This window comes from Bombina bombina, chromosome 3, assembly GCF_027579735.1.
Source record: "Bombina bombina isolate aBomBom1 chromosome 3, aBomBom1.pri, whole genome shotgun sequence".
In the NCBI taxonomy this organism is placed as follows: Eukaryota; Metazoa; Chordata; class Amphibia; order Anura; family Bombinatoridae; genus Bombina; species Bombina bombina.
Window position 1 is genome coordinate 968,893,284 of NC_069501.1, and position 19,155 is coordinate 968,912,438.

Sequence of the window (19,155 nt, forward strand, 5' to 3'; positions counted from 1 at the left end):
GTTAGTGTCGGGATGTTGCTTTGGATAGTATGTGTTTTCTTTAATAAAATGTAGTATGCCAGGTTTTGAGCACTAAAGAAAGACGAAGGTGGTGGTGCAGGTGGGTAGAAGAGAGTTGAAAGTAGAGAAGAGTCATTTAGGGTTGGAGGAAAGAGTAGATATAAAGAGAAGAGAGGTAGGTTCGCTTGGCAGATGTGTATGAATAAAGGATGAATTTATAGTGGATGAAATATGGTTGAGAGCGAGATTTCCTCCAGACCCACTCAGCAATGCAAGAGTATTTTTGCAAGTAGCCACTGATGGGTTGGGTTTTTGCGCAGTTGGAGAGAAGAAAGTGTGTCTAGTGCAAAGAACAGAGTATTGTTATAGTGGGTTTTAGCAAGATCAGGGTAGGCTATAGTGAGATGTGTGAGGGAGAAGATGTTGAATAAGTTTGAAAAATTGGAGCAGATCCACAGCATGCAGATTCCTACATTATGAATATCTGCCCTTTTTATCAAGTACAGTGCTGTCCAACATTTTATTGTGTTGGACCACATACATTAAGATTAAATATATTAGAGTAATATGATAGCTCTTTTAGTCAGTACAGCAAACGTGGTCTCTCTAAAGCAATCTTTCACTTTAATCACCAGATTCTCTAATTGAAAAAGGAAAAAACTGTGTCTGAAGCTTTTTTGATATAACATCCTAAATGATTTCCAGCTCATCAGTCTGACTCTATATTTGGTTTCTTTTTATGAAGCAATGGGTTCCTGGACCCATTATTATTTATTATTATTCTTTATTTATAAAACGCCAACAGATTCCGCAGCGCTGCCCATGGGTACAAGGATAACAGTACAATGGAGAAACAATACGATAAGACAACATTTTACAGACAAAAACAGGGGGAATTGAGGGCCCTATTCCCGTGGGAACTTACAATCTAGATGGGTAGGATGGGAAACAGGAGGTGGGGACTGCAAAAGTAAGAATGATATTAGTGGGGAGATAGAGGGCAGCTGTTAGTTAAGTGAAGTTGGTATGTTAATAAGTCGGGTGATAAGCTTCCCTGAACAGAAAGGTCTTTAGGGAACGTTTAAAGGAGGAGAGGTTAGGGGCAAGTCTGACAGTACGAGGAAGTGCGTTCCAGAGGGTTGGTGCCGCCCGAGAGAAGTCCTGTAGTCTAGCATGAGAGGAGGTGATGGTAGAGGATGCAAGAAGCAGGTCATTGTTGGATCTTAGGGGGCGGGCAGGAGTGTATTTGTTGATAAGTGAGGACAGGTAGGGTGGGGCAGCATTGGTGAGGGCTTTGTAGGTCAGGGTGAGAATTTTGAATTTAACTCTGTTGTGAATGGGGAGCCAGTGAAGGGACTCACAGAGAGGTGCAGCAGAAACAGAGCGTCGAGAGAGGTGGATTAGTCTGGCAGATGCATTAAGGATGGATTGGAGGGGAGAGAGGTGGGAGAGAGGGAGGCCAGTTAGTAAGTTGTTACAGTAGTCAAGTCGGGAAATTACCAGGGAGTGGATTAGCTGTTTAGTAGTTTCAGCACTTAGAAACGGACGAATTTTGGAGATATTGCGTAGGTGGTTGCGGCAGGATGAAGAGAGCAATTGGATGTGGGAAATGAAGGACAGATTTGAGTCAAGTGTGACTCCAAGGCAGCGGACTTGGGGTGATCGGGAGATTGTGGTGCCGCCAACAGTGATGGAAAAATTAGAAACTGGAGTAGAGTTAGAGGGGGGAATTAGAAGTAGTTCGGTCAGAGGAAAATAGCCATGTGAACAACTATTGATTTAACGGGATACTAAACCCAATTTTTTTCATGGTTCAGATAGAGCATGCATTTCTAAGCAACTTTCTAATTCACTCCTATTGTCACATTTTCTATTCTCTTGATATCTTTATTTGAAAAAGCAGGAATCTAAGCTAAGGAGCCAGCCCATTTTTGGTTCAGAACCCTGGATAGCGCTTGCTGATTGGTGGCTACATTTAGCCACCAATCAACAAGCACAACTTAGGTGCTGAACCAAAAATGGGCCGGCTCGTAAGCTTATATTCTTGCTTTTTTAAATAAAGATAACAAGAGAAGAAAATTTGATAATAGGAGTAAATTAGAAAGTTGCATAAAATTGCATGCTCTATCTGAATCATGAAAGAAAAAAAATGGGGTTTAATATCCCTTTAAAATAGCAGATGTATACTGATGCAATGTCAGGATGCACTATTTTTTTACTGCACTATTGTTTTTTAGTGCTACCAATGTGCTATGTTTAGTGCAGTGTTCCTTTTAGTTTATTTATTAGCATGGTTTATTTTTTCAGTAAACTAATTTGCTGTCATTTGTTTTGGGTGCCAGACTAGTGTACCAATCTTTTTCTTGTTACATTTAGCGTGCTTTGTCCTTTAAATAACATCCTTATTATTTGCCCTTATCTTGTTTGTTCAAAGACTTGGGTACACAATTCTCTATTCGAATTCCTGGTACTGACCTTGGCTATACTTGACCTTTGCTTTTAGATTGATGAACTTTCCTGATACCGGTTGATGACCTTAGCTTTATCTGACCTTAGCCTTTAGATTGATGAACTCTGCCTAATAACATGTTGCTATCTTGGACTGTAAATACTACATGGCTTATCTTACCCTCCTGTGCTTTGCGATTGTATTCCTGTCTCTGGCCTTCTGGACTACAAGATTTGTCTGGTCCCTCCTTACAACTATACTGGTGTCTCAACTATCCCTACTAGCCTACTATTCAAAGGACATCATTATTTGTAATCACAGTCTGAGATTTCTCTTATTTTTGTTTCATCTGCACCTTGAGAGGCCTTTACTCTTTTATATATTGAAGAGTTCATAATCGCATCTTCTCTGAGAGTGGTGTCTTGCCCTGTATCCTGGGAGCCAACAGTTAAAACAGTCAGCTGGAGACTGCAAAACCCAGCCTTTGTTAATTGCACTACATCACAGTGCATATTTCCTTGTGAGTAGCCATTTGGCCGCACTTTATAAACACATATACATTTGAATATTGAAGTTTCTGCACCATGAGACGGCTCTTCTTTATTTTTCTTCTAGATCACTTCTGCAAGCCCAATCCGCAGAAGAAGAGCTGACTTGTGGACTTTCATTATAATTTTCATTCTTTTTTTTTATCCTTGGTATTTTTAATTTTATCATGTTTATTTTAATTTTCTTTTCTTTTTTTTTCTCTATTTTCAGTTTTTATTAAATATATTTATTCGCACATCTACATATGTGCATTTTCAAACATTAGGTTTGTTGTACATATATGTGCACATACCACTTATATCTACATATACTTCTCTTTTTTATCTTTCACTGGTACTGCTACTGGTATTTATATAATGTTTAGCTGCATATTGCATCCAGACCCCATATTCTTTCAAGTATAGCGCCCTCTGCAGATCTATATTCATAAGGAATTTGCACATTATAGCAGTTACTGTTGCTTGTCACTTATTCTTACATTCAGCTATTATCAGTTATATGTACTAGATATGTTAGTGAGGTCTTTACCAGAGCCCTAGGTATGAGGCCAACCTATTCCTACCTCTACCTCTTCTTTGTGTCGTTTCCCAGTAGACACCACCCGTACGGTGTGAAAGTAAAAAGGAAACTGCACTTAAAAAATAAACTTAAAAGAACACTCGCATAGTGCATCCTTACAGCGATAGCAAATAAGGACCTTCTCAATGGAGGTATCAACAATTACTAAGGACAATTGCAACTATAAAAACCTTAATTACAAAATTACCCAAAATTATGAGAAATTGTTAGGCAGAAAAACCTGCATGCAAATATTAAGCAGTCATCAATAATAACTAAGTATATTGTGTCAAGTACAAAGTTTTTAAATGGCAAACTTTTGATTATAATGGGGCAATTAAATGTATAATTTGAGTGAAGGTAAAAAAAAAATAAAAAAAATAGAATGATCAGCAAACATTGGACAGTTGTTTAGAACAGTGGTTCTCAACCGCGGTACTAAAGTATCCCCAACAGGCCAGGTTTTCATTATAGCTGAACAGGTTAAATAATCAGCCAATCAGTAACACCATGGTTAGTAACCTGGTCTCACCGATCCGCTGATTATTTCGCCTGTGCACTGGCCTGAAAACCTGACCTGTTTAGGGTACGTGAGGACCGCAGTTGAGAAGCAATGGTTTACAATATCAATTAATGTTTGAAACGTCAAGGTTGCTCGCTCTTACACTATTCTGTCTACTGAAAATATCTATTTCAGTTATGCCTTATGGAGCCGTAGCGCTTTGAAAGCTTGCAACAACAAAACAAAAAAAAAAACACACCTTTTTTTGTTAGCCAATAAAGGCATCACTTATACAACTTGTTTGTTATTTTATTTTCCTTTTAGTAATATTACATAGCAAATCAGATAAATGGTTAAAATGTGTTCATAAATGAGCTCTTGGTGCAAATGACCTTCCCTAAGCATGTGCTAAAAATAGGATTCAACAAATCCCCAGAGAGCTACAGAAGCTTAAAAGGGACATGCCACCCACATTTTTTCTTTTATGATTTAGAAAGAGATGTTAAACATCTTTCTAATTTACTTATATTATCTAATTTGTTTTATTCTCTTGATATTCTTTGATGGAAAAGCATATCTAGATATGCTCACTAGCTGCTGCTTGGTTGCTGCACATAGAAGCATCATGTGATTGGCTTACCATGTGCATTGCTTTTTCTTCAAATAAGGATATTTAAAAAATGAAGCAAAATAAATAATGGAAGTAAATTGTAATGTTGTTTAAATTTCTATTCTCTATCTGAATCATGAAAGAAAGATTTTTGGTTTAGTGGCCCTTTAATGGGCCCTTGTGCCAAACTTCTAATAAGGACCATCTCCCAGGCAAATTTCTAATTATACTCGATCAAAGCAGAAATATGGAACAAGAGAAGACAGCGCCTCATAGTGCAAATAAATTTCAATAGAAGAAGGGGTGTGCAATCACATCAGAGAACGTCAATTGTAGATATAATCACAAGAGCATTGGCACCCTTAAAGAAGAAGGTGCAAATGTGCAGGCTGACGTTTATTCAGCAGTCAGTACGCTGTATAATGGACAAACAGGTCACCACCGATGCAGCCGTGGACTCTCCTCCGCAATCTGAGGCAGAATTCTATGGAGCCGTGCTGTGTGGGAGAAGACAAGCAACTCTCCCCTGCATGTGGAACACTCGGCACCCGGGTCGGTGTTTGAAATGAACAATTCCACATGCAGGGGAGAGTTGCTTGTCTTCTCCCACACAGCACGGCTCCATAGAATTCTGCCTCAGATTGCGGAGGAGAGTCCACGGCTGCATCGGTGGTGACCTGTTTGTCCATTATACAGCGTACTGACTGCTGAATAAACGTCAGCCTGCACATTTGCACCTTCTTCTTTAAGGGTGCCAATGCTCTTGTGAGTATATCTACAATTGACGTTCTCTGATGTGATTGCACACCCCTTCTTCTATTGAAATTTATTTGCACTATGAGGCGCTGTCTTCTCTTGTGCCATCTTTAGATTTGTTCTGATCAGACACCATCCAAGACCAGCTGCCTGCTGCACATTGAACACCTACATTGTGACAAGAACTTTCTACTCTATTTACAGAGACTTTGACGGTTCAAGTAATTTTCCTCCGCATTACCGAATTGGGACTCAAACGATAAGCACTTTTTTCTTTTATTTTTCATTATCATTGTTGCTTATATATTTTTTTCACCAATTTGTCGATATATTGCTTTATCATTTGCAGATATATTGTTTTATTATTTGCAGCTATATTGCCATATCGCTTTATCATATGTATCTATTGTTAATGACATTTATGTGAAACTTTCACTGTTACACCAAAAATTGGTATTTCACAGATTTATTTATTATTTTTTATATATATTATAGTACACTATACACTAGTAGCTTACAATCGCCATTTCTAAGGGATTTGCTCCACACCTGGTTACACCTCACTTCCATTGATTCGTTTGCCCACCTACGAGCACATTCCTCTAACTCTCATCTCAGACACAGTCTTTTTATCAAGTGTTTATTTTCTCTTGTAGATATATTCGGCGCACTCTATTACCATTCTTTGGTATTTTCTTCCCTAAAGCAGAAATATGTTTATTATACATGGACAACCTTAACATTTTTATTTTATGAGCATACATTGTTTAACAACCTTCCAATATACTTCTATTATCAATTTTGCTTCATTCTCTTCATATCCTTTATTGAATGAGTAGCAATGCACTGCTGGGAGCTAGCTGAACACATTGGTAAGCCAAAAATTAGGGTCATATATGTGCAGCCACCAATCAGCAGCTTCTATACCTACCTAGGTATGCTTTTCAACAAAGGATATCACTTGAACAGAGCAATTGAAAATGGGTTTTACGTCCCTTTAAAAATATTTTACTTAACCTAATTTGTTCAACACGTCCAACGCTATGTATAAGAAAGAGCAGTAGTTAAATGTGTTACAAATATGCTTTACTTAATGAAAGCTAACTGGAAGAAGTGCAACTAAACTTTAGACATCCATTATTATCAGTTATTTGTAAAGCGCCAACAGACTCTGCAATGCTATTGCTCACTAGCATACGTGGACAATTACCGCATGAAAACAATGGTTTATTCAGATCAGGAATGGCCTTTTTTTTTTTTTTTTTTTTTTTTAAGTGTATGGATTTGTAAATAGTCCTTTTTGGATTAAGCAAATATTTTAAAAGGGCAATGAAAACCAAATATTTTATCTTATGATCCAGATAGAGCAACTTTCTGATTTACTTCTGTAATTGTATCTGCTTCATTCTCTTGGTAGTCTTTTTATAAGGGAGCAGCATTGCACTACTGGGAGAGCCAATGACAAAAGGCACATATGCAGTGGTGGGATTCAGAAATTTTAGCAACAAGTTCTAGAACTTCTCTATAATACAAAATGTTAGGATTTTTTTTTTTATGTGTTTGAAAATTTTGAAGTGAAAACCTTTCCACTTTCATCCTCACTGGTTTAATTCCTTAAAATCAATTCTCTAGATCAGTGGTTCTCACCTAAGTGACCTCAAGGCCCAGTACATTTTAGCCATAACATAGTGTCCAGAGCGCGGTAGTGATATATACACTATGCGGCCACTTTATTAGATACAGCTACTTAGTAGCGTGTTGAGCCTGAATTAGTCTAGGCATGGATTCAACAAGATGCTGAAAATGTTGTGGAGGTATTGTGTACCATGCAGACACGCAACTCCTGTAGATTCAACAAAGGTGTAGGCCTGCAGCGAATAGCCCTTTCCAGCTTATCCCAAAGATGTTCAATAGGATTGAGATCCGAGGACTGAGAGGGCCACTGCAGCAAAGAAAAGTCATTGTCATGTCATGTCCCAGGAACCATCCCATAGTGCGCCGGCCCATTATCCTGCTAGAAGTAACCATCTGCCCGAGCATAAGTTGTCACCATTAACCGATGCACTTGGTCCGTTAATCTAGGGGCATCAATGGACCAAATGTGTGCCAGAAAAACATTCCTCACACCATAACACCGCTCCCACAACCTTGCACAGTTTTCATCAAACATGACGGGTCCATGGATTCATGCTGTTTTTGTCAAATTTGCAGCCTGCCATCAACATCACACACTAGGAACTTTGACTAGGCAGACCAAGCAACCTTTTTCCAGTCTTCGATGGTCCAGTGCTGGTGGTGTTGTGCCCACAAAAGGCGTGCTCTCTTGTTCTTCGCTGATAACATTGGCACCCGACATGGTCACCAGCTATTGCAGCCCATCTGCGACAAGGTGCGCCTAGTGGTGCATTGCAATATGTTTTTCTCTGCACCAAGGTAGAATTCTGATGTGATACACAAAATCATGGCCCGTTTGCTTGCACAAGTCTAGCAATCCTCCTCTAACCTCTCATCAAGGAGCGTTTTTCTTTCACAGGACTGCCGCTGACTGGATGCTTTTTGTTCATTGCACCATTCTCAATACACCCTTCGAAAATGTGGTACATGAAAAGTTCAGAAATACTTTCATTTCAGATACGCTTTGTCTAGCACCTACCATCATGCCACGTTCAAAGTTCATTAGATCACTGCTTTTCCCCATTCTCGCTGCAGTTTGTACGCTTAACAGATAGTAGGAAGGTTGTTCTGCTGTATTTATACCAATAATGTGGCCATGTGACGTGCAACACCATTAGTGTGAGGAGCAGCAGCAGTACCTAATAAGTGGCCGCACAGTGTATATATATACACATATACACATAACAAATAGAAATTCTGGCACTCTCTTGCAAGTACATAGCTAAATATTAAAAGCAAAATGGAAGAGTTAGTTACAGCAGTTGGCCAAATGTTTATAGGCCCAGAACCACATCAAGGTCTCTTCCTCCCTGGTCCCTGTTATGTAATTCCTTTTCTTCCTGCTATACCTTTAACATGGGGTGTGTCTTATTCCCTTTATAAGCCTCGGGTTCCTGTTACTCGTTGCTTGTTAGTTTTTGGCAGTATCTTAGTTTATTATAGGTGTCACTAATCCGGGATTTCAAGCCGCCTCCTGTGTAACCTAACCTCCCCTTTGCGAGGTTCATCTACCTGCAGTTTCGTCTCGCCACGGGTTATACCCGCATCTTTCTCCAACCTGCTCTCAGCTCAGCGCTTCCGGCAACTAGACTCGGCGGTGTACACCGCCCACTCCACAGTACTGACTTTGCGGTCAAACCGCATGAGGTACGACGCTTGCTGCGGCATTGATATATGAACTGCTTTCCCAGTATTGTTTCTTTGTTTACCAGCTGTTTAACAGATACTTGCACTGTATCCGCTCTCTCATGTTACTTTGTCAGAACCACTTATGCAGCGTTATTAACCTTATCAGAGTTCCACTTCAGTCTAGAGCTCCAACTTCTTATTGTTTAAACATACGTATTTATTCATTGCCTAGTTGGAAAAGATATTTACCTTGTGATCACACTATTAGACATGGGAGGATTTCTCCAGTATCTAGATGTACAGGAACAAATCTCCTTATGTTATAACAAACGCTACTTTTGTTACAGTATCATTTCAGTGTTGGTTTCTGTTTTACAAATTTGTAGCAACATATATATAAGCACAATTGTGTTATAGCAATTCCAAGATCATCTTTTCTATTAACTAGCTCTGCTCATTTGATTCGCTTACAGCAATCCTAACATACTAACAAGCCTTTAAACATGGATCAAGCAGAACTTTCTAATTGTGTCGTTAACATCTCACAGAGAATAGATCTCCTCACTCAGGGACTTAGAGAACTACAGGTGGAAAACCAGACACTCCATGATATTATTATGTTGAAATATTTTTATTCAAGAAAATTTTTTACAGATACAATAAATCAATGATTGAACGTTCCAATGGTCAAAGGTCATTCAAATAATAATAAAGATATTACTCCAGAAATACACGTTATGTCCCGCTGATTCAACTTTGTAACAGAACATTCGATAAAATCAATATAGATACCACAAACAACATTTCGTCTGGCCTAGTCCGTGTCCGCCCCCCCCCCTTCTTCTGGAAGCCTCATGATAATGTATAAAAGGTTCCCACTGTAGTAGGAATGTTTTTTTATCGTTTAGAAATTCTGCTGAGGCACTTGTTTTATCAAAGTGGTATATCAACTTTTTTTTTATCTGTTCAAAGCTCGGGGGGATTCCCTTCCAAAATTGGGCTATGCCTAACCGAACTATTGTGCATATCCATCCTCCCAATTTGTTATTGTGTCTAGAGAGCCCTGGTATCGGGAAGTGGAGTAAAGCTTGTTCCATAGTTAGCTGTATTGTTTTATCAAAGATCTCACTCATGAGAGCTGAAGTTTGATCCCATATCTCTTTAACATATCTACATTCCCACCACATATGTGGGTATGTCCCAAGCTCCCCGCATCCTCTATAACAAAACTTGGTTGATGGGTCACCTCCTCCTCCTGATCTAGTCGGGAATAAGTACCATCTAAAGGCTACTTTAATGAAATTTTCTTTAAGGGTTGCGTTTTGTGTAAAAGCTAATCCACGACTGAGTGTTTCTCTCCAAGTCTCAACTGACCAGGTTCTTCCTGTATCATTTTCCCATTTTATCATTAAGGGGGGTTTGCTGTTTGAGGGTGGGTTGTTAAATAAAGTGTATAAAGTTGAAATTCCACTTCTAATGTGGTGATCAGCTAGGCAGAGCCTTTCTAGCGTAGTGGTTACAGGGGCTCTTTCATTCCCCATTATTTGATATACTCTGGATTTTAGTTGTAGATAATGGTACCAGATATTTCTATCTCCTATGTCTAGGTCTTGATATTGTGTGTAAGATATCATTCTACCCTCTTTAAATACATCTGCAATCCTATAAAGTCCTTTATTGTGCCATTTCTGTTGTACAGTGCGGTCAACTGAGGAGGTTTGGGTTATTAGTGGTGTGATTGCTGATTTGTTATTTAGCAAAGGGAATTTAGCATTCAGTATCTTCCATATGTGTAGGGTGTGTTGTATTGCTATGAATTCATTTTTTTTGTGCGGGGTAGGGGTGTCAGGGGTCCATAATAGGTGCGAGAGTGGTGTAATGTTCATAACAGCAGATTCGATATTTAACCATTGTGAGTTGTTTTTAGTTTTGAACCAGTGTAAAGTTTGAGCTATGCGGGCCGAATAGTAGTATGGGATTAGGTTCGGGAGTCCCACTCCTCCTATCTTTTTGGGAGAGCACATGAGTGTTTTATTGATTCTGGCTCGTTTACCTTGCCACACAAATCGTAAGATGTCTTTTTGAAGCTTATGTAGGTCTGAGAGAGGGAGGGTGATGGGTAGGGAGCGAAATAAGTATAATAATTTAGGTAAGAGGGACATCTTGACCGAGATAATTCTACCGTAAAGGGAAATTTTGAGTTTCATCCATTTGGCTTTAAGAGCTCTGATTGTCTTAAACATGGGGAGATAATTTATATGAAAGAGGGAGTGAATGTTGCTAGAGAGATGAATTCCCAGATATTTAATGGATTTTTTAGGCCATCTAAATGAGAAGTTTAGCTCTATTAATTTTTTAGTATGGGCGGGGATTCCAACCCCCAGGGCTTCACATTTTTCCCCATTAATTTTATATCCCGATAGGGTCCCAAATTGTTGAATTATTTGATATACTAATGGGAGGGATAATAGTGGTTTTGTTAATGTCAATATCACGTCATCCGCGAATAGAGATATCTTGTGTTCTAAGTGTCCCACCTCAATTCCTGTTATGTCCCTGTTATCTCTGATTTTGATGGCCAATGGTTCAATGCTTAAAGCGAATAAGAGTGGGGATAATGGGCATCCTTGTCTGGTTCCGTTGTTAATATGTATTGGTGAAGATTGATAGCCTGATAATTTAACAAATGCTGTCGGGGAGGAGTATAATGATTTGATAGCCTTTTGGAACTCCCCCTTAATGCCTACCTTTTCGAGTACTGCGAACATAAAACCCCAATCAATTCTATCGAATGCCTTCTCTGCATCCAGAGATAGAAACAGAGAAGGCATCCGTCTAACAGTGGCCACATTAATAAGGTCTATAATTTTCCTTGTGTTATCTGGGGCTTCCCTTTGAGAAATAAAGCCTACTTGATCTGGGTGGATTAATTTAATAAGGAGTGGGTTTAAACGATTTGCTAATATTTTGGTAAATAACTTGATGTCCTGATTGATCAGGGAAATGGGCCTATAATTTTGGCAATGACATTTATTCTTTCCTGGTTTTGGGATCACTGAAATTCTGGCCATCAACATTTCTTTTGGTATTTCCTTGCCCTGCATCATAGCGTTGAAAACTTTGACTAACTGTGGAACTAATAATGGTTGTAGGGTTTTGTAGAAGATGCCAGGGTATCCATCAGGGCCCGGGGCTTTAGAACCTTTTAGATTTTTAATACTAAGTTTTATTTCTTCTTGTGTTATGGGGCGATTTAAGGAGTTTAATTCCTCCTCTGTTAGCGATGGCATTTTACTATCTCCGAGAAATGAGAGTAGATCTGGGGTTCTATTTTTGTCTTTATGTGGATTAGGGATGTTATACAGTTTAGTATAGTAGTCTGCAAATAAGTTGGCGATATCTTGTGGGTCATTAGTGATCTTGTTTTCTGGGGATTGTATTTGTGGGACAGTTGTGGTCCTAACAATTTCCTTCAATTTGTTTGCTAACATTCGGTCAGGTTTGTTCCCGTAAATATAGTATTGTGTGTCAACAACTTTTATTGATCTGACTGCCTCCGAATTTAAGAGTGAATCTAGTTCTGTGTTTTTGGCTTTAAGCTCGGTTATTAGTGTACGTGAAGGATTGTGTCCAAGTTGTGACCTAAGTCTATTCGTCTCTACTTTTAAACTTAGCAGTTTGGCCTCCCTTTGCTTATTTTGTTTGCTAGATTCGGATATGAGTAGACCCCGTGTGAAGGCTTTCAGTGCCCCCCATTCTAGGGCTGGATTGTCGGTGGAGTTATTGTTAATTTCGATAAATTCAGCAATTTGTTGCTTAATCGTGTCTAAGGTTGGGCCTTCTTTAAGTAATGATGCATTAAGTGACCAGGATTTCACTCTTTGTGGGTTAATTAGTCCCGCCAATGTGGTTTCCACTATAGAGTGGTCTGACCATGAGCAGTTAGTAATGGCTGTATTGACTATTAGGGGGACTAGGATTTGGCTTACAAATATGTAATCTAGTCTAGATTGTGATGCGTGCATGGGGGAATAATATGTGTAGTCGTGTACCCCTTGATTCACAGCGCGCCAGCTATCTGTCAGGTTGTGATCTAGGGTGAAGTCAAGTAATATTCTACTAGATTTTATGGTTGTGTTAGTGGTAGTGGATGCTTGTGTAGATCTATCAATTTTATCATTCATGGTAAGGTTAAAGTCGCCCCCTATTATAGTTTTATATTTTTTCCACAATGTTAAGTGTTTGCTGAGCTTAGAGATAAAGTTGGACTGCAGCTCGTTAGGAGCATATACATTCACCAATAGAATTGGGGTATTATGGATTGAGCCTTGTATTATGATATATCTGCCTTCTTTATCCCTTATTATAGATTCCTCATGAAAATTTAGGGAAGAGTGGATGAGCACTGAGACTCCGCATTTCTTTTTCGGACCTATGGCGTGAAATTGTGTGGGGTATACCTTATCCCAATATTTAGGAGTGAACTTAGGTGTAAAGTGTGTTTCCTGTAGCATCACAATCTTGGCGTTCAGGGCTTTATATTCTAGGATTGCCTTTTTTCTTTTGATGTCTGAGTTTAAACCCCTAACATTGTGTGAAATGATTTTTATAGACATGGTATTTGTTTAGAGGAGGCTTTCTTATTGCGATACCTTAATATCCCTAGAAGTAGAATCAGGATTTCTATCTTCTGAGGGGGGGCTCCCCGGACCAGGCCAAACTTGACTCCCATAGCTGAAGAGCAAAATAAACCTTCATGGAAGATAAGAAGCAAGTATAATGTTATAGATATCTTATCAACAGTTAGTGTCTTTGGAGTGGCAGGTGCATAAACCATCTCATAGGTAGCATGAAGTAACCAAAAAAAAGATGACCAATGATATAATAATAGAACATTAGAAATCAACATTGGAAATAATAGAATATAAGTGAATTGAATAAACAATAACATTTAAGCAGCATCAGAGCCTGAACCTGAATTTAGCTCGATTTGAGTATGGGGTTAAGGAGATCGGAGGGGGGTTAAGGAGGGGTATTGGGATGAATGAGGGAGGATGAGGATGGGGGGGGGGGAGATCCTAAGATTGCACCGAACTGGAATGAACACTAGTAACCCCTCTTAACTGGGGATACGGGAAGTATAACTTAAGTAACCCTTTAAAAGGCTAGGTGTATCTCAATCTGTCTACCAGGCTAAAAACTTTAAGGCACTAGAGGTTGGTTAGGGTTGGTAGGTAGTTAGTGCTTATGTGGTATCTCTCAGGGGTAAGGGTTATATAATGAGTATGTCGCCTGGGTACTTGAATTTAAATGTAACTATGTAGAAGAAAGGGAACACACAAAAATATTAAACTTCAACAAAGGGAAGAAAAAAGAAAGACAACATATCAATCAGCATTGGGCATAGCCCAACTCAGTGAAACAGTCACAGCTGGAAGTGAGTTAGTCTTATAGTGCTCAATGTATATTGATCTACTTAGCTCTCAAGACAAAGTATTCTCAGTCTCTTCAGATTCCGCATCCCCAGATTCTTGTCTGGGATCAATTCTTTGTTTCTTTGCTTTGCCATTTCTTCCCACTGGGATCCATTCCTTCTGGAAAGATTTTCTTGGTGGTGATGACCCAGCAGGTGTGGATGGTATATCAGCTTGGATTTGAAGGCGGTGAAGCAGAGCCTTCCCTTCTTCCAGGGTATTGCAGCTATAGCTTCCATTCTGATATGAAAAAAACAGTCTGAAAGGAAAATTCCACCTATATTTTATGTGTTCCTTCGTTAGGGCTGCAGTGATTGGTTTCATATCTCTTCTTTTTCGAAGTGTGATTGGAGCTAGGTCTGTGAAGATTTGTATGTTGTGTCCTTCAAACTCTATGCATTTTTTATCCCTGGATGCTTTCAATATTCTTTCTTTGGCATGAAAATAATGCATTTTTAGAATTATGTCTCTGTTTGTGTTTTGTTGCGGTCTTGTGAGGACCCTGTGGACCCTGTCCATTAGGAGAGATGTTGGATCAATATCCGGGACTAGTTGCGTGAACAACTCGGTGATGGTTTCTTCTAGATTTTTGTAAGTCTCTGGGAGGTTCCGGATTCTCAGATTAGACCTCCTAGATCTATTTTCTAGATCTTCTATTTGATCTTCAAGCCTGCTAATGTATGCTGAATTATCTTGGATGGAGTCTCTCAATATAGGAATTTCCTCAGTTACATTATCTAACTTCTCCTCTAATTCTGCCGTTCTCTCCCCTATTTCCCTGAGATCTTGTTTTATTTCAGATAGGGCCGTCTTGAATTCCTCATGGAATAGAGACTTGATCTGTTGCAGAAGTTCTTTGTTAGGTTCATCTGTTCTGGTTTCTTCAGATACTCCAGGGCTCTGTGCCTGTGGGCTAGTAGCAGAGTTAGGAATGCTTTTATCCAGACTTTTGTGCTTAGATTGTGATCTAGAAAGGCACTCCTTCACAGTTTGTGATTTATTTTTCATCTTAGAACTGTTAGGAAGTGGGAAGAGAAATCTTGTATGCAGGCTTCCTTGTGGAGCAGCTTCTATAGGTGATATTTAAGCCAATTCAATCTCAGGATCTCTGTGTGCTAGTCAGGGGTTTTTATTCATAACTTGTATTACCCCATACTCTGTAGATATTTATGTTCAAAGTTCAGGCATCTTAGCTATCTCATGTCTCATCGATTTCACATGAAGCTTGTAGAAGGAGGGATATGATGCTAGGGTGATGTCTCTCTTGTCCAATGACTAGTAGGCTCCTGTTAATCCTCTACAATTATTCCCAGGCAGACCGCGTTATTTACAGCAACCTAGGTAGAGGATTTGGTCTTATTGGAGTCTTGTAAGGAGACTATTTAGGAGAGTTTGGATTAATACTCACATTGGTATGAGTTATTAAAGGATGTTATGCTTTCTGTGTCCCAGCGGTTGTCACGCTTCTATATTCACCAGGTGTAGTGTGTATGGTGAGCAATAGGAGTCCTGGGGAAAGTCCCCTATTGTCGGCAATGGCTGAAGCGTATTGCTAGTATCTTTAAAGTGGCAGGGCCCAATTCTGTATCTAAGGGTGGTCAGTAATATGGTGCAGTCAGGCCCGTGCTGTGAGTCTATGTGCCCGGTATCTCTTGCAATAGGTGTAGTCTGTAATAGATTAGTCGGAGGGTTTAGTGTTTATGCTTACCCCTATCAGGGTTCCAGATGCTGTTGTCAGCCTCTTGAATTAGGCCTCTCAGATGGGCCCACTTTGGCGTGTCTGCAGATGGGTAAGATGGCGGATTTTCGCGCCACAGTCTCTCACGATCTCTGACTTGTGGTAATCGACTTGGTTGTTGTCTGCTTTTTATTCCTCTGATGGTAGTGATCTTGTTGGTAGCCGCAGCTAAGATCTTGACTGCTGAGCCGTGAGAGACCGCGTGTGCGCCCACGCCTGTTGCTTGTTGGTAAGCCTCGGTATTCTGGTATCTCTGAGCCGGAGTGTTCACTCCTTCTTGAGTCCTGGGATCTTCAATGTCCCTCCGGAGCGGAGCCCCGACCCTCCGGAGTGGCACAGTGATGTTATTTCTGTGAGATGCGAGATCCTTTTTGGCAGCGCTTGTTTCCGGCATTAAACGTGGTATGTCTTCACCTCAGGTTTCTAGCTGATGCCTCTGGGGGTTCGTATGTCAAGGGTGGCTGCTTGTGATTTCCCCTTTTATTTTTCTCTGTTTTTGGGGTCTACCACGGGTTCCGGAGCAGGCCGCAGCCGCGGTCTTTCCTGATTTTCTTCCGGTACTGATGTTCCGGCCCCCGGTGGTCTCGCCCAAATTCTTTCAAAGTTTGTTCTAAGGGGATTTAATACCTTTTATAGTGCCTATGTATTGAAGTTAGGGTTTTTGCACTCGAAAATAACAGCTTTTTATCCACTTTTTAGTGATTTATGTGCGGAGCTGCCTTAATCTGCTTCCTCTCCTCTTGCTGGCAAACTCCGCCCCCCACTCCATGATATTATTAAAGGTACAGTAACACCAAAAGATGTTTGTCATGACCCTGTGCAAGAACCTTTAGTATCTCTTCCAGATCCATTCACAGGTGATAGGAGCTACTTCAGAGATTTCAGGAATGCCTGTACATTGCTTTTTTCTATGAGACCTAGGACCTACAGCACAGAAAGACAAAAGGGTCCTTACTGTTATATCCTTTTTAAGAGCCGAGCCCAGAACCTGGGCGAATACTTATTATGAACAGAACAATCCCATTCTGGATTCCCTCAATGCTTTCTTCCAAGCAATGGCACTTCTCTATGACGACCCTTGCAAACAGCTAACCTCTGAAAATCTTATGAGGGCACTTAAACAAGGTAAAAGGCCCATAGAGGATTATATTGCCAAGTTCAAGAGGCTGTCTAAAGATACCCAGTGGAATAACATCTCTCTTAAAAACCAATTTAGTTTGGGCTTATCAGAGGGACTGAAAGATGAGCTTTCTCGAATAGATATTCCAGAATCTTTGGATGCTCTAATGGCGCTTGTCATCAACATCGATCGTCGTATTCGCAAACGTAAGAAAGAGAGGTTTCACTCAGAAACCAGTATTGCTAGAAATAACCCCAAGGTATTTCAATCAAACAAGGAAACAGATGAAGCTATGGAGATCAATTTCATTAGAGGACCTCTTAAACCAGAAGAAAAAATGAGGACAAACAACCTCTGTCTATATTGTGCTTCTAATTCCCATGAGGTGAAGGATTGTCCCAATGTAAGCCTCAGGTTCCTGTTACTCGTTGCTTGTTAGTTTTTGGCAGTATCTTAGTTTATTCTAGGTGTGACTAATCCGGGGTTTCAAGCCGCCTCCTGTGTAACCTAACCTCCCCTTTGCAAGGTTCATCTACCTGCAGTTTCGTCTCGCCACGCGTTATACCCGCATCTTGCTCCAACCTGCTCTCAGCTCAGCGCTTCCGGCAACTAGACTCGGCGGTGTACACCGCCCACTCCACTGTACTGACTTTGCGGTCAAACCGCATGAGGTACGACGCTTGCTGCAGCATTGATATATGAACTGCTTTCCCAGTATTGTTTCTTTGTTTACCAGCTGTTTAACAGATACTTGCACTGTATCCACTCTCTCATGTTATTTTGTCAGAACCACTTATGCAGCGTTATTAACCTTATCAGAGTTCCACTTCAGTCTAGAGCTCCAACTACTTATTGTTTAAACATACGTATTTATTCATTGCCTAGTTGGAAACTATATTTACCTTGTGATTACACTATTAGACATGGGAGGATTTCTCCAGTATCTAGATGTACAGGAACAAATCTCTTTATGTTATAACAAATGCTACTTTTGTTACTGTATCATTTCAGTGTTGGTTTCTGTTTTACAAATTCGTAGCAACACACACACACACACATATATATATATATATATATATATATATATATATATATATATATATATAGAGTGCAGAATTATTAGGCAAATGAGTATTTTGACCACATCATCCTCTTTATGCATGTTGTCTTACTCCAAGCTGTATAGGCTCGAAAGCCTACTACCAATTAAGCATATTAGGTGATGTGCATCTCTGTAATGAGAAGGGGTGTGGTCTAATGACATCAACACCCTATATCAGGTGTGCATAATTATTAGGCAACTTACTTTCCTTTGGCAAAATGGGTCAAAAGAAGGACTTGACAGGCTCAGAAAAGTCAAAAATAGTGAGATATCTTGCAGAGGGATGCAGCACTCTTAAAATTGCAAAGCTTCTGAAGCGTGATCATCGAACAATCAAGCGTCTCATTCAAAATAGTCAACAGGGTCGCAAGAAGCATGTGGAAAAACCAAGGCGCAAAATAACTGCCCATGAACTGAGAAAAGTCAAGCGTGCAGCTGCCAAGATGCCACTTGCCACCAGTTTGGCCATATTTCAGAGCTGCAACATCACTGGAGTGCCCAAAAGCACAAGGTGTGCAATACTCAGAGACATGGCCAAGGTAAGAAAGGCTGAAAGACGACCACCACTGAACAAGACACACAAGCTGAAACGTCAAGACTGGGCCAAGAAATATCTCAAGACTGATTTTTCTAAGGTTTTATGGACTGATGAAATGAGAGTGAGTCTTGATGGGCCAGATGGATGCTTTTGTTCTATCTCTGGAGTGCTGTTCTCTCTCAGAAGAGAGAGAACAGCACTCCAGAGATAGAACAAAAGCAATATATATATATATATATATATATATATAAGCACAATTGTGTTATAGAAATTCCAAGATCATCTTTTCTATTAACTAGCTCTGCTCATTTGATTCGCTTACAGCAATCCTAACAGTCCCTAACCTACAGCCAAAAGGTCCAGCTGTTGAGAAACCAAGGGTCTATATCAAATTACAAGACTGTAACCTTGATTGAAATAAGCCTAAAGGAGCAATTTTTCACACATTGTATACTC